Source organism: Clarias gariepinus, chromosome 25 (assembly GCF_024256425.1).
Source record: "Clarias gariepinus isolate MV-2021 ecotype Netherlands chromosome 25, CGAR_prim_01v2, whole genome shotgun sequence".
In the NCBI taxonomy this organism is placed as follows: Eukaryota; Metazoa; Chordata; class Actinopteri; order Siluriformes; family Clariidae; genus Clarias; species Clarias gariepinus.
In genome coordinates, this window is record NC_071124.1 from 21,191,396 (window position 1) to 21,205,584 (window position 14,189).

General features: G+C 41.2%; 1 protein-coding gene across 1 annotated transcript in view; it reads right to left on the minus strand.

Annotated features, from left to right (window-relative positions):
* Window positions 1–1,534, minus strand: part of lrrc24 (leucine rich repeat containing 24) — a 36,045-nt gene extending 34,511 nt beyond the window's left edge. Inside the window, exon 1 of the mRNA XM_053487227.1 lies at window positions 1,246–1,534. The gene's annotated coding sequence lies outside the window, so the exon portion shown is untranslated. The remainder of the gene's footprint in view (window positions 1–1,245) is intronic.
* Window positions 1,535–14,189: the final 12,655 nt, after the last annotated feature.

The window sequence follows — 14,189 nt, forward strand, 5'->3', positions numbered from 1 at the left end:
ATCTCAATTTCTTTTCACCCCTCTCCCCTCTCTGAGTCTCTTCCTTTTTCTTGTTCTTGTTGCTTTCAGTGCTGTTTTTTCCACCTCTCCCTCTTTCTCCCTCTCTCTCCCTTTCTATTTCTTTCTCATTTTTTCCAATGTTCACTTTTTTACTTCATCCACTATCTTCCAGAACTCTCTCTATCCTCCTTCGCATACCTCATACCCGGGGCAGTGGTAGCTCAGAGGGCTAAGGTATTGAGTTACTGATCGAAAGGTCAGTGGTTCGAGCCCTAGCTCTAACCAGATTGCCACTGGTGGGCCCTTGAGCGAGGCCCTTAACCCTATCTGCTCCGGGTGCGGTGTATCATGACAGGCTGACCCTGCGCGTTAACCCAAGTTACGCTGAGATACTGTATGCAAAGAAACAATTTCACTGTGCAGTAATGTAAATGTCACATATAAAGGCTTAACTACTTACTGTACATTGTGCTTTACTGTCACTCTGCTGCACTTTTGTCTATTTCTATTTCTGTTCATCCCTCTCTCCTCTCCTCTTTTTTCTTGTTCTTGTTGCTGTCAATGCTGTTTTCTGTCCACCTCTCTCTCTCTCTCTTTCCAATATTCACATTCTCTTACTTTATCCACTATTTTCCAGAACTCAATCTCTCTCTCTCTCTCTATCTCTCGCTCTACTACCTTACATACATTGTCTTTCATTTCTTCCTTTATATATTTAATTTATTTAATGTATTTAATTTATCACACTCTGCTGCACTTCTCTCTCTCTCTCTCTCTCTCTCTCTCTCTATTTCTTTTAATCTCTCTCCCCTGTGAGTTTCTTCCCTTTTTCTTGTTCTTCTTTCTTTCAATGCTGTTTTCTGTCCACCCCTCTCTCTCTCACACACACACACACACACACACTCTGGCAGAACTCCACACTGCTGTGTATTGGTTGTGGATGGTCACTTCGGTCAGATGTACTCTGTTTTGCCATGTCTGCATTTTGAACGTCTGCTGTGCAGTTACAGCCATAAATATGTTGATGCTTAAATAATAATAATAATAATAATAATAATAATAATAGAGCTTCAAACTCAGCACAGATTTCCCCATGCACGCAGATCAGCTTTCAGTCTCGGTCGGGTTTCATCACTAAAATGACAAACATGATCAGTAATGAATGATATGATTATGGATTATAATAAACACACACACACACACACACACACACACACAGGAGGATGAGGAGGAAGAGAAACCGACCTGGCTGACAGGCGGGTCGTGCTGAGTGCCGAGTGTCGCGGTTTCGCGGGTTTTTTATCCGCTCTCGGTGGGTTTAGTTTAGACGGCTGGACATCACAGAGCTGAAATTGTCCGGTGCTGCCTAAAGGCCAGAGGTCTGGGGTCCGTCCACCTCCGATCACCCGCCGGTCCGCGGATCACAAACACCGAATGAGCATCAGTCACTTGATCAGATCCGCGCGCGCGCGCACTCTCTCTCTCTCTCTCTCTCACACACACACACACACTCCTCTCACTCTCCTGTCCTTTCTGCTCGGCGGTGACCGCGGATTTCACACCTCGTCTCCCTCTCGCGCTCTCGCCCTTCCGTTTCCCCTTCTCTCCTTTGTCAGGCAGCAGACCCCCCCCCCACCCCGCCCGCCACACACACACACACACACCCACTCCCGCCTCTACCCGTCTCTCTCCACTCTCCACCCCGCACCGCAACGCACCGCACAGCCGCCGCCGCTGCTCACGCACGTCCTCGCGCCAAAAAAATAAAAACAGAAAAAAAAAACGCCGGCGCGTGTCACCAGCGCGTGCTGTTCTTTATAACCCCGTGGGTGTATTTACGCTCTCACTGTACTTTAACACCCAATCCCTGGGGTGCACACAATTTTTAATCTTCTAGTACTGTATGGAAGCTGGAAGAGAACTCTAGGTGCCAAATGAAAGCAAGTTTTTTTTTTTTTTTTTTAAAGTAATAAAGTAAATAATTTTTTTTTTAATTTAGAATATAAATGATGAAACTATCAGCAGGACACATATACTATGAGTATACATAATAGTGTCTAAATTCTGTATATATATTGATATGGCGGCATGGTGGCTTAGTGCTTAGCGTTGTCGCTTTGCACCTCAGCGTCCGGGTTTGAGGCCCGCTTTTGTGTGCATGGAGTTTGCATGTTCTCCCTGTGCTTGGTGGGTTTCCTCCAGGTACTTTGGTTTCCTCCAACAGTACAAAAACATGCAGATTTAGCGAATTGGTGTTTGAATGAGTGTGTGAGTGTGTATGTGTGTGTGTGTGTGTGAGAGTGTGTATATGTATGTGTATGTGTGTGTGTGTGTGTGCCCTGCAATAGATTGGCACCCTGTCCAGAGTGTACCCCGCCTTGTGCCTTTAGTCTCCTGGGATAGGCTCTAGGCTCCTCGTGACCCTGTATACAGGATAAAGTGGTATAGATGTACTCTGTTTTGAATGACTCACACTATATGGACAAATGTTTGGCCAAACCTGCAATGACATAGTATCCAAGTACATACACTTCAATATGGAGTTGGTCCTCCTTTTGCAGTTGTAACAGCTTCCTCTCGTCTTGGAGGGCTGTCCACAAGATATTGGAGTGTTTCTGTGGGAATTCATGTCCATTTATTCTGTAGAGCATTTATGAGCATTTATATTATTATGTGCATCCCAAAGGTGCTCGATGGGAAGTCAGGGCTCTGTGCTGGCCAGTCAAGTTTTTTCAAACCATGTCTGTAAAGTCCTTTGTAGTGCTTTGTGCCCTGGTGCACCTTGGCAGTGTGATGACCAGAACAGGGAAACCGGGAAAACCAGAGATGAAACCAAGGGAAGAACAAAATTCAAGAACCTACAGCAATGTTTTGGGTCAGGGGGCAACCTCGTACCAATGCCAGCTCAGGAACAAAGAAGAAATAGAAGAAGCACTGGGGCACAGTTATGTTGGAATAGAAAAGGGTCTTCCCCAAACTTTTGCCACAAAGTTGGAAGCATAACATTGTCCAAGATGTCTTGGTATGCTAAAGCATTAAGATGCCTTTCACTGGGGATAAGGGGCCTGATTGAAACACCTGCATTCAATAATTAACAGGTTTGGCTAACTACTTCAGTCCAAACAACAAATAAAATTGTATACACTGATACCAGGTGACCTGAACATCATTGATTACCACTTAAGCCTGATATACACAATTAAAATTGATGGCCGGATCATGGCCACCTAAGCTTCACCCATGCCTACAGAGACCAAAGTACAGCCTGTCTGATACAATCCCATAGAAAAGCCAATACAGCACAATTTGTCAAAAAAAGTCAATGCCTGCCTTGTTAGAAAGGCACCAGAACACCCTGTGCAACACAGCTTGCTGCACACAGGGCCCCACAGCCAAAGAGCCCAATGCCACCCACCTGGCCTCCAAATTCTCCAGATCCCAATCTGATCGAGTGCACATAGACAAACAAGTCCGATGCATGGGAGCCCCACTCTGAAACCCACAGCACCCAAAGGATCAGGTGCCAATTCCTGGTGCCAGACACCACAAGACACCCCCAGTGATTCTGCAGAACCATGCCCCTAAGAAGCCAGAACCAGCCTGGTGGCACAAGGGGAACCCAAAATCTAGGTGGTTTTAATGTTACGGCTAATCAGTGTACATACATACATACATACATACATACATACATACTGTACATACATAAATAGTCCTTATCCTATGTATGCAAAGTCTTCATACATACATACAGACATACATAACAAACTATACACTACTACTGTATACATACATAGTATTTATAATACTGTACAAGCATGATCAGTATACATAGTATCCATAAATACATAGTATTAAATAAAATGTTTACACTGCCTGCCTGTTGTTTTTATCCACTTGGCTTTTCTCATTGTTACTGTACTTTACTGGAAAACTGAAATGCTTATTTGACACTAAAATTAAAATGAATTAAGATAAAATTTTAATATTTATTAAACCCTGGCTATAGATAATGCATTTTGTTATGAAACTTTATACATACTACTGTATATAAAAATATATTTCTATCATTCTATTTTTCTATCTATCTATCTATCTATCTATCTATCTATCTATCTATCTATTTGTCTGTCTATCTGCTTACATCATTATCTATATAACTTTTGACCCCTTTACCCCAGTACAAGTTTAATATTTAAAGGCAAAAAACATACTCCATTTGCCTGTAAGTTGCAATTATTTAATTAAAGTGGTAAAAAAAAAATGGGTGTATGAGTTGATGATATAATTAGGATAAATTTGACCTCTAACAGTTTGCAGTGATTAATTCATTTGAAGAGCTCACTAACACTTAGCAAGCGCAAAAACACGCAGCGGGAATTTCAGAGCATCACGTGACCGCGTGCGGACGTGAAAATGAGCATGAAGGGCAGGAGAGCTGTGAAGTGTTCAATAAGTAGCTTACACCAGCCACTTAAAGTGTACAAGCACCGACCCCTGCTAATTACTCCAACTCTATGAGAGACAGCCATGAATGCTAACAACGCACCATAAATCTCTAGTGTTCATACCGACACAGGAAAATCTGTACAAATGACATGTGTGGACACTGGGTTTCCACATCCTGCAAAAAGACAGGATATAGTAAATTAGCTCTTATTCACCCATTCACTGTCAGGGGTAAATGTAATATATTTATCATATGTCCCTTACATGTATTTTTTACATATCCCTATTATAATACATGCAGTACATGTATGTAAGGGCAGGGGTGTCTCAGTGGTTAAGGTGTTGGACGAGAAGGTCCCCTGTTCGAGCCACGACACCCCCAGATTGTCACTCTTGGACCCTTGATTAAGGCCCCTTAACCCTAAATGGACAGATCCAATCGGGCGTCAAGCTGGCCACCCGACCCTGTAAACAACTGCTATAGAAACAAAGAATAGTCTCATCTAATGCTGTTAATATAATGAATGAAAGCTATGCTAATTATTTTCCACCTATTATTTCTTTTTCTACCCATCCCGAGGCAACTGAAGATTGTGCCAGCTCCAGTAGACAGAGGCCAACCCTGCAGGGATCCTGAGGCATCCAGAGAAGGATCACCTCCAGCTGAGTTCTGCTTCGTGATGGTTTGGAGATCCAGGTGTCCTCTGCCCTCTGCACCTGTCTGACTTATCCTGGTGCTAAACTGGACTCCATGCTAACTTAAACATCTTCTGTTCTATTAAACTTCCAGCTGCCAAACACACAGTATAAGGCATAAAATTCCTGCTATCTGTTATAACCCAAATGAGGATGGGTTCCCAGTTGAGTCTGGTTTCTCTCAAAGTTTCTTCCTATTGCCATCTCAGGACGTTTTTTCTTGCCACCATCGTTGTTGCCCTTGGCTCGCTCATCAGGGACAATCTGATCATTCTGATTCATACACATTTTTCTCGATAATTTGCTTCTGATTTTGTGAGGCTGCTTTGAGACAATTTCAAGGGCTCAACAGGGGCAACTTGGTGGTGCTGGGGCTTAAACCCACAAGCTTCCATTCAGTTGCCCAGTAACCTACAGTCTTAACCGTTGCCCCAATTATACATGAAATCATGAAAATGACCCTGTGCACAAAGAACGATGTCTGAGGTCTATGGTTTGCCCTGACCTCAACCACCCTGAACACCTTTTGGATGAACTAGTACTCTGACTCCACCCCAGGATGTTCTTCTGGCAAAATGATCACAAATTTCCACGGCTATGCTTCAAAACCTAGTGGAAAGCCCTCCCAGAAGCTTCTTCGATTTCAATTTTGATTGACCTTTCACAATGCTCTACCATCTGTTTTAGTCCATAGCATCACTTTTTAATGTCTTTGTCATTCATAGCTGTGTTCTCGTGAGAATATCTTTGCTTCCTCTTTTCTTCACATAGGTCACTTCAAAAAACCACGTTTAGCAGGTGTTCCTCTGTCATTCTTGTGACATGGCGAGCCCAACACATCCAAGATGGTGTAACGATGGAGTCAGCATTAAGGTTCTCAGCACGTTCGAGTACCTCTACATCTGGTACCGTTTTTTCTCGCCATTTGATGCACAATATTCGCCACAGATGTCGAAGTTGCGTCCTTGTCAGCTCCTTGATGTGTCTGAGATACTGTGTCAACGTTTCAGGTGAGTAGAGAAGAGATGGTAGAACAGCACTTGTCGTGACAAAACCACAGTTGCTTCTGAAGAGCACTGGCTTTTAACAAGAAAGTAAGCATCTAGGAGGTAAGTAAGGAAGTTTTTTAAAGCTGTTATATTGTTAAGAATGTCAGTTTGTTGTTGAGAGAGAGTCTTGTATAAGAACTCAATTTTAGAGACATTTATCTTCAGCTTGAAAAAAGTGGCAGCAGACGAGAAACTGTCCACAATTTCTTGTGCAGCATCTGCCTCAGTAGCAACCCAGGCTCAGGAGCTTTCTGACACTCATTTATCTTGATCTAAGAGAAGACCTGAAATTTAAGTGGTTGAATGGTTTCGTATCTGAGGACTTTCTAATGTATACACCTTTGTCCGCTACAAGAAGATAAAGTGTGAAGAATGTTGGAGCAGGAGTACATCCCTCTTTTACCCCGTGGTTGATCCTGAAAGCTTCTCTAATCTCTCATTGAGTTGATACTTTGCTAGATGGAACAGTTTAATCATGTTGACTAATCTATCTGGGCAGTAGTACAGTATGTTCTGAACTCTCCCCACAGTGTTTCTCAACAAACCCAAAATCTTTTTTTATTTTTTTTTTATTGCCAGCTATTGGACATTAAATGGTAACATTGGTCCATTTTTTTTTTATTTAAAGAAGACACTTTGTGTCTGCATGCTTTATATTATTTCCATGCATGCATTAACAATCAAAGAGACCATTGTTTGTATTGTACATGAGAGTATACAAGGCACCTAAAAGTATTGGCACCCATAAAATCTTAAAATCACAGCCTAGTAGGTGCGTCTTAAATCGACCGCTGGATAGAATGAAATAAAATCAAAATGTCGAGTAAAAGTGATGTTATGAACAGTTATGTGCATTTAATAACCTACTTAAACTTTCTCAATGTAAACAAACACCTGCACCGAGTACTTAGCGTAAACAAGGCATAAGTTACTCAACCTTACAAATTTTTATTTCTTTGTATTAATAAGTTAGGCAGAGAGTTCTGCCGTACAGAAACACAGGCAGACATTTAGATTCAAGATTCAAGATTTAAAGAACTTTATTAATCCCAGAGGGAAATTGCTTACGTGGGCTTCAACCTGAAATAATAATATCACTGATTACATTAAAGCTGATCATCGTATTTTTAGCTTTAACCTTTTTCAACAATGGGGACACACACAGAGGGGCTGAAAAATATGTATACACATTTCAACAATTGTCATGGATGCCCTTTTTCAAAACTTGAATTGAAAAAGTCAGAAATCTTTCGAGCAACGGAAGATCATTTGAAGTGGTTTTGTACATGTGTACACTGTACATTTGTAGACCGGCTGCACTGCGGGAAGAAATTGAGGTATCATGCAGAGCAATCCCTGTCGACACTCAGTGTTGTTCATACAGTAGTTCGGCAAAATCGAAAATGTCTGGATGCTAATGGTGACCGCTTCGAGCACTTAATGTGATTGCATAATATATATATAGCACTGTGGCCTTAATACTGGTTAATTTTATAAAGTCTGCCTGTTTATTTTCCTGCTTATCTTTCTTTTTCACTTTATAGCATTATCTATTCTGTAATTATTGCACATATTCACCGAATAGCCATGTTATATAATAATTACTGCATTAACTGCACTGATGTGTATATACACTACCATTTGCGCTTTTGGTAGAGGCTAAACTGAATTTTGTTGCTGAGGACCTGGACCATGCAATGACAATAAAGTAACTATCTAAATATCTGTCTATCTGGGCAGTGGTGGCTCAGAGAGCTAAGGCGTTGAGTTACTCATTGGTGTTATAAGGACTAGTATAAAACTTCTAGACTAAAACTACTCTAAAAAAGTTAGAAAAACTCTGAGCCTGTCATAGACTAGTTCAAGGCATGCCAACGCCCCAAAAAGTACTAATCACTCTTTCATCAGGAGGTCTTAAACATAAAATATACATTGCTGCTTCTCCCCTTTTCTTCGTCTGATCCAATTGTATTAATTATATCATTAGTTGTATTATAATCTATTCCCCGATGCCCCAATGTCATTATGTTGGGTCTCAAACCTAATTTTTCGTTCCTCCCTGTATTTCTAAGTCATAATTATTCATGTCAGTGTAATGGCTTAGTAGTTAGCACAGTCACCCTGCACCTCCAGGGTCCAGGTTTATTTCTCACCTCTGGCTTTGTGTGTATGGCGTTTGCTCCCATGCTCTCTGCTTGCTCGGTTTCCCTGCCACAGTGCAAAGACATACGGATTAGGTTAATTGGCATTCCCAAATTGCCTGTAGTGTGTGAGTGTTGACCGGAGGTCCCACCACGGCCATGAAATTGGAACAAATACGATGGTAATCATCATTGACCTCAACGGTCCCTAGTTGGACTACAGAGGTTCCTAGATGGATGGATGGATACTGTAGAATTATTCATGTGAGCTGTCCATTCTGACTTTCTCTCAATCAGAATCATTAAATTTTCTCTTACTGTAAGGGTTTTTTTGTTAGGTTCTCATTTTCCCCAGAACTGGTATAGGTCTTACATAAGACCAAAAAAATATTTTTATCTTCTGATTCCAATATAAAAATGTGTAAGTAATTAAAAAAAAATCACTTAATGTTTGCACAGTAGATTAGTGTCGCCTTGCACCTCCATGGTCCGGGTTCGATTCCCGCCCCCATGACCCTGTATACAGGATAAAGCAGTGAGACTTATTTCCCTATATAGCCTGTGGCATGCTCGCTTATACACTAGAGTTAGCCAGTGTTGGGTAAACTGAGAATGCTGCACAGAGTATCACATCACAACACATCACCGGCTTTAAATTTCTCAGTCTGCACTCCACATTTTCCCTGCTATTTAAACTTACAATAAATGTATTCTTAAGGGTCCTACTGCAGTGACAAGTGATGTATCATTCATTCATCTACAATAAGCACTTTATCCTTTTCAGGGTCACAGTGGATTCTGAGAACACTAGAATAGAAGCTGAATAGCAGGGGAGACCATAATAGGGCACTGTACACATATTTAGAAATGATTTAGAGTTGGCAGTGCATGTTTTAGAAAGCCGGCAGGACCCTGGGCAAATTCATTGTATGAAAGAACGATGGACATCCGAGGGTGGGGAGTTTTCACGGTGGATGAACCCTTACCCTCTGATTGTCTCAGTATTACCTCATATCCTTTTCTCACATTTGAATTTAAACTTTAGCATTTTTAAGTGATTAAGTTTCCTTAAACCCCTGTTTAAAAAGTGATCTCTTCCTCCGTATTTGTATCCTCCTCAGGTATACAGAATAAACTGACCATGATAATCTGATCACAAACAACAAGCTACATTTTTAAGTTCCACTGAATATCAGGTAAAAAAAATAAATGATTTCCAGGCGTTGTCATGGTTACGCTGTTCATTTTTAATGGTATTGTACAGCTTTTGTAAGACTGCTTTTAGAAATAGATGACCTCTTTGTACCCAGCTATGTGTGCGTGCTTTTTGTGGGAGTGCCTTGATGATCGTGATGATGGTTCTCCCAGCGCATGCTGTGGAGGAAGAACAAACGCAATTCACCTTCAGTCATTTTAACCAGGCGTATTTTTGGCACGTCCACGTTGCTAATTAAGGAGAAGCCTGAAACATACAGGCTGCAAGGGATCGACATCCTGACGTCTCCCTCAAGGCCGTAGGGAGGCCAGAGCGTCTGTCCTTAGCTAGGTCATACCCGAGCGCCATTTATTTTTAATCAATAAAGAAAGGTGAAGGACTGACAATTGAGTATGGAGTTTTCTGGAGACGGTGCTCGCACAAAAGCCTGGGTATCCATGGTGATGCGATCCTGTCCTTTTATTGCAGCACTTGCAATTTCATTGTCATTACACATCGCGAAGCTGTAAATGCCAATGGCGTAACGTGAATGCTGGGACTACAATATTGAGTTGAGCCCCGGAGGTGGTTTTTTTTTCCCTTCTTATGATCACAAAATGGAGCATGGATAAAAGGAAATGTCTTGGTAAAGGAAAGGTTTTGCTTGTAGGTGGTGAATCGATGAGGGTGGTGGGGAGAGTCTTTGTTGTGTGCAGTGGGTTTTATGAAGGATGGACTTCTTCAGGAAATTCTATGGGCTTAGCGAGCGCTTAACATGAGTACTGTCCTCCAGCCTCGAAAAACCATCTAGCTGTCACCTCAAAAGCCGGTATAATTCATGGGCCGGGACCACCAACATAAACAGGAAGTGGTTGTTGTGGTTGAGTCACAGGCATTTTCTGTTACTTTTCAAGTTTTCATGTTAGTTATTCTACATAAAAGCACTTCAAACAATAGACACCAGGCAGGTTCGCATGCACCATAATATTAAAGAATTCATTCATCTTCTATACCCATCTTCTATATCTTGTGAAGGATCGCTTTTGACTTGAGGGGGACACCCTGGCCAGGGCCAATTAGCCTAATCTGCATGTCTTTGGACTGGGGGAGGAAACCAGAGTACCAGGAGGAAAACCCACAAAGCACAGGGAGAACATGCAAAATATACTTCTCAGTAGTAAACCTCTGAAAATCTGTTAGCCATGTAGACACTTATCTGATCGTTCCTCATGAGGGGGTACCATAAGATGACCTGACGAGTTTCTGTAAGGGGAAATTTCTCTCTTCCACCTGTCTTTACTCCAGACTTTCATCCTGCCAATCTCGCCATTTTACTCGTAGTAAAGCATCTAACCAATCGGAGATGAGACTGAATTCTTGTTCCTTATTTATAACACAGTAGCCTAACCTAACCTTGGAATTCTTTTTCTCCTCCTCCTTTTTCTTCTGTTATATTTACGAACTTGCATTCTGATTAAACGCTTTGCGCGTGTAAACACACATCTTATCGGATCAGTGTTCATGTATACAGTTCATTTGAAAACTCTAATCAGAATGAGTTCAAGCGGATTGAACAAATATTGTCCATGTAAACATAGCTACTTTTTTTCCGCAGCTCTGCAGAAATTCTGCATGTACTGTAGATTTACAACTCCTTCTCCTTGGTTTAGTAGGTTCTATGTGGTTTTATTAACACAAAGCAGCACACACACACATATACACAAACAATACAACACCATTGTATGTGTTTGATCAAGTGCTGCCGAAAAAAACCAACCATATACAGTAAGTCGAGGAGCGTTCAGGTCAAAACGTGACTTTTGATTGCACGGAATAACAGAACACAATTATAAGAATAAAAACTCAGTTTATTTCTCTATATAATCTCCAGCTGCACTAATGCACTTATCTCATCGTTTCACTAGTGCTTGGACACCATCAAGGTAAAAAGTTTTCTCAGTACACCGGAGCCATGATTAAACTGCCAGATTCAAATCTGAAACCTAAGCTTCCCAGGAACTCCTTTAATGGCCCAAAGATGTGGAAATGGCTTGGAGTGAGGTCAGGACTGTACAAAGCATGAGGCGATACATGACAGTTCATTACTGTTCTGTGCTTGAAGTGAGCTGTAAGTTTCAATCGGCTTTACATCTTCATAAAAGAGAAGAATTCACAAGAAACGTCCAGGTTAAACTTGAACACCTGTCATAGAGCTATACAACAGCAAGCCAATGTTCATATATTAGATTTCTTGGAAGTTCTTTCATCAGTCTGCATTTTCTGCTCCTGATTTTTGTCATGGATTACATTTACATTTAGGCATTTGGCAGACACTTTTATCCAGAGCGACTTACATTTTTATCTCATTACACATCTGAGCAGTTGAGGGTTAAGGGCCTTGCTCAAGGGCCGGTGTGGTTAGCACCGTCGCCTTGCACCTCCAGGTTATGGGTTTGATTCCTAGCCGGGTTTGATTCCCATCTCCGAGTTTGCATGTTCCCCGTTTGTTTGGTGGGATTCTGGTTTCCTCCCACAGTCCAAAAACCTGCAGATCAAGCTCATTGGTGTTCCCAAGTTGGGATTTTGTTGAATAAGAGTCCTGAGATAAACAGGGGTCAGTCTGTATGATTAGATGGCATATTACCAATAGATAGCCAATCAGATCGCACCCTTCAAAATTCTGAAGCATTCAGCTGGAAAAGTGTACCAAAAGTATCAGACTTTGTGCATACAAAAGAGTCTAAAGTTCGGCGTACTGTAAATCTCTGGGACTTTCTTTCCTTCCTGGTGGCATCTCCGGCTTGCTCATTAGATCCCTAAATCTACTTATGGATTTCTGTGACACTGCTTTGTCTGCACTATATATATATATATATATATATATATATATATATATACTGTATATAGAAGATGTCAGTCAAGCATGTTGGTTCGAACATTAGGTTACTGAGTGGAGAGTTTTCATTCCAAGTTTGGTGGAAGTTCAATATACCAGTCTACTGATATTGTTACTGTTTAATATTTCACACAACGCTCCCTGGGACTGTAGCTACTGTGTTGCCTGAGAAGTAGTAGCAGGTAGAAGGTGGAGACTTTAGAAAGGCAATCTTTTATCTTCATCTTGACTGGAACCCTGTCTATTGGCTCTCATCTATCTCTTCTCTGTGGGCTCGGGGAGTTTTCCCTAGCTGGAGAATTGTTAATATTTGGGTCACATCAACATCTGAGCGAGAGGGAAAGAGAGAGAGAGAGGGAGAGAGAGAGACAGAGGCAGAGAGAGAGAGAGAGCAGGCAGTGGTGATCGAAGCCTGCCATGGAGAGATGAGCTGACCCACATTTGAAGCTTTTGAATACGGTCTCTGGATAGTCCGGGGTTCTTTAGGGATGGCGCGCTGGATATGAGATGAGCTTAGGCTTTTAGAAATCCGTCTACATGCTGTGTGTGTGTGTGTGTGTGTGTGGAGCAGACTGTGACTGGTTCGTAGACGTGACAAGCTTCGGCTTATAGGAATGCGCAGTATGTGTTAAGTGTGTGGGTGTCCATATTAGTGGACGTCTATTTTGATAAGAGCTTGTTAAGCCCCTGAGTTGCGTTGATCCATGTCAACCTAGATCAGTGTAATTAACATCAGATATAAATGTCAGGGGGACATGGAGGCGGTGAGACCTAGCACAGCATGATGCACATGCTACATTTAGGCCCACACACACATACACACACACACACACACACTTTTTTTTCTGCAATGCCGACAGCATAGTGTTATGTTATCAATATCTGATGAGACCTGGAGAGAGAATATGGCTGTGTGGGTGATTAAACTATGTGTGTGTGTCTGAGTGCATGTGTGTGTGTGTGTGCATGCGCGCACATGCCGTAATGTGCATATCCTTTTTTCCTTACACAAAATGGTTTCAGGCATTAGAATCTTGCCAGAGTAATGAAGAATTAATGACTGCAGTCTAGGCAGTGCAAGGTTGGGCATAACAAAAGGAGAACAACGTGAGCAGCAGTGGGTCTGACAGATGTTTCTCTCTTCAGTAATCTTGGTTTAGGGTGGAAAAGGAATTACAGCACACACACACACACACACACACACACACACACACACACACACACATGCAAATGAAATATGGATGTCAGCTAATCAGTGACCTCATGTAGAAGCAAGCATTCCTGTGTGTGTGTGTGTGTGTGTCTGTGTGTTTGTGTGTGTGTGTGTGCCTGCTTGCTTGATATCATTTCTATGCATGCGTTAACGATCCCAGAGACCATTATTTGTATTGTACATAAGAATATACAAAGCACCTAAAAGTATTGGCACCCTTAATATAAATATAATAGTGTTACATTGACCTTGACATTTTTTTTTTTTTTTTCCGAAAAGAGATTTAAAAAAAAAAAAAAAAACCTTAGAGCATTAAAAATGCAGGCAGGTTTTTTAGTTTGCTTGTTTTTGGTTTTTAGAAACTTGTAGAGTGTTAAACATGAGTTTGTGTTAGAGTTCGTGATAGTATAATATATAGATAATATATATATATATATATATATATATATATATATATATATATATATATATATATATGAATTATGTATACAATATAAGGATAAGAATTTATGTATATGTGTAGTAATACATTTTTTTTTCTAAATTGAAGCTG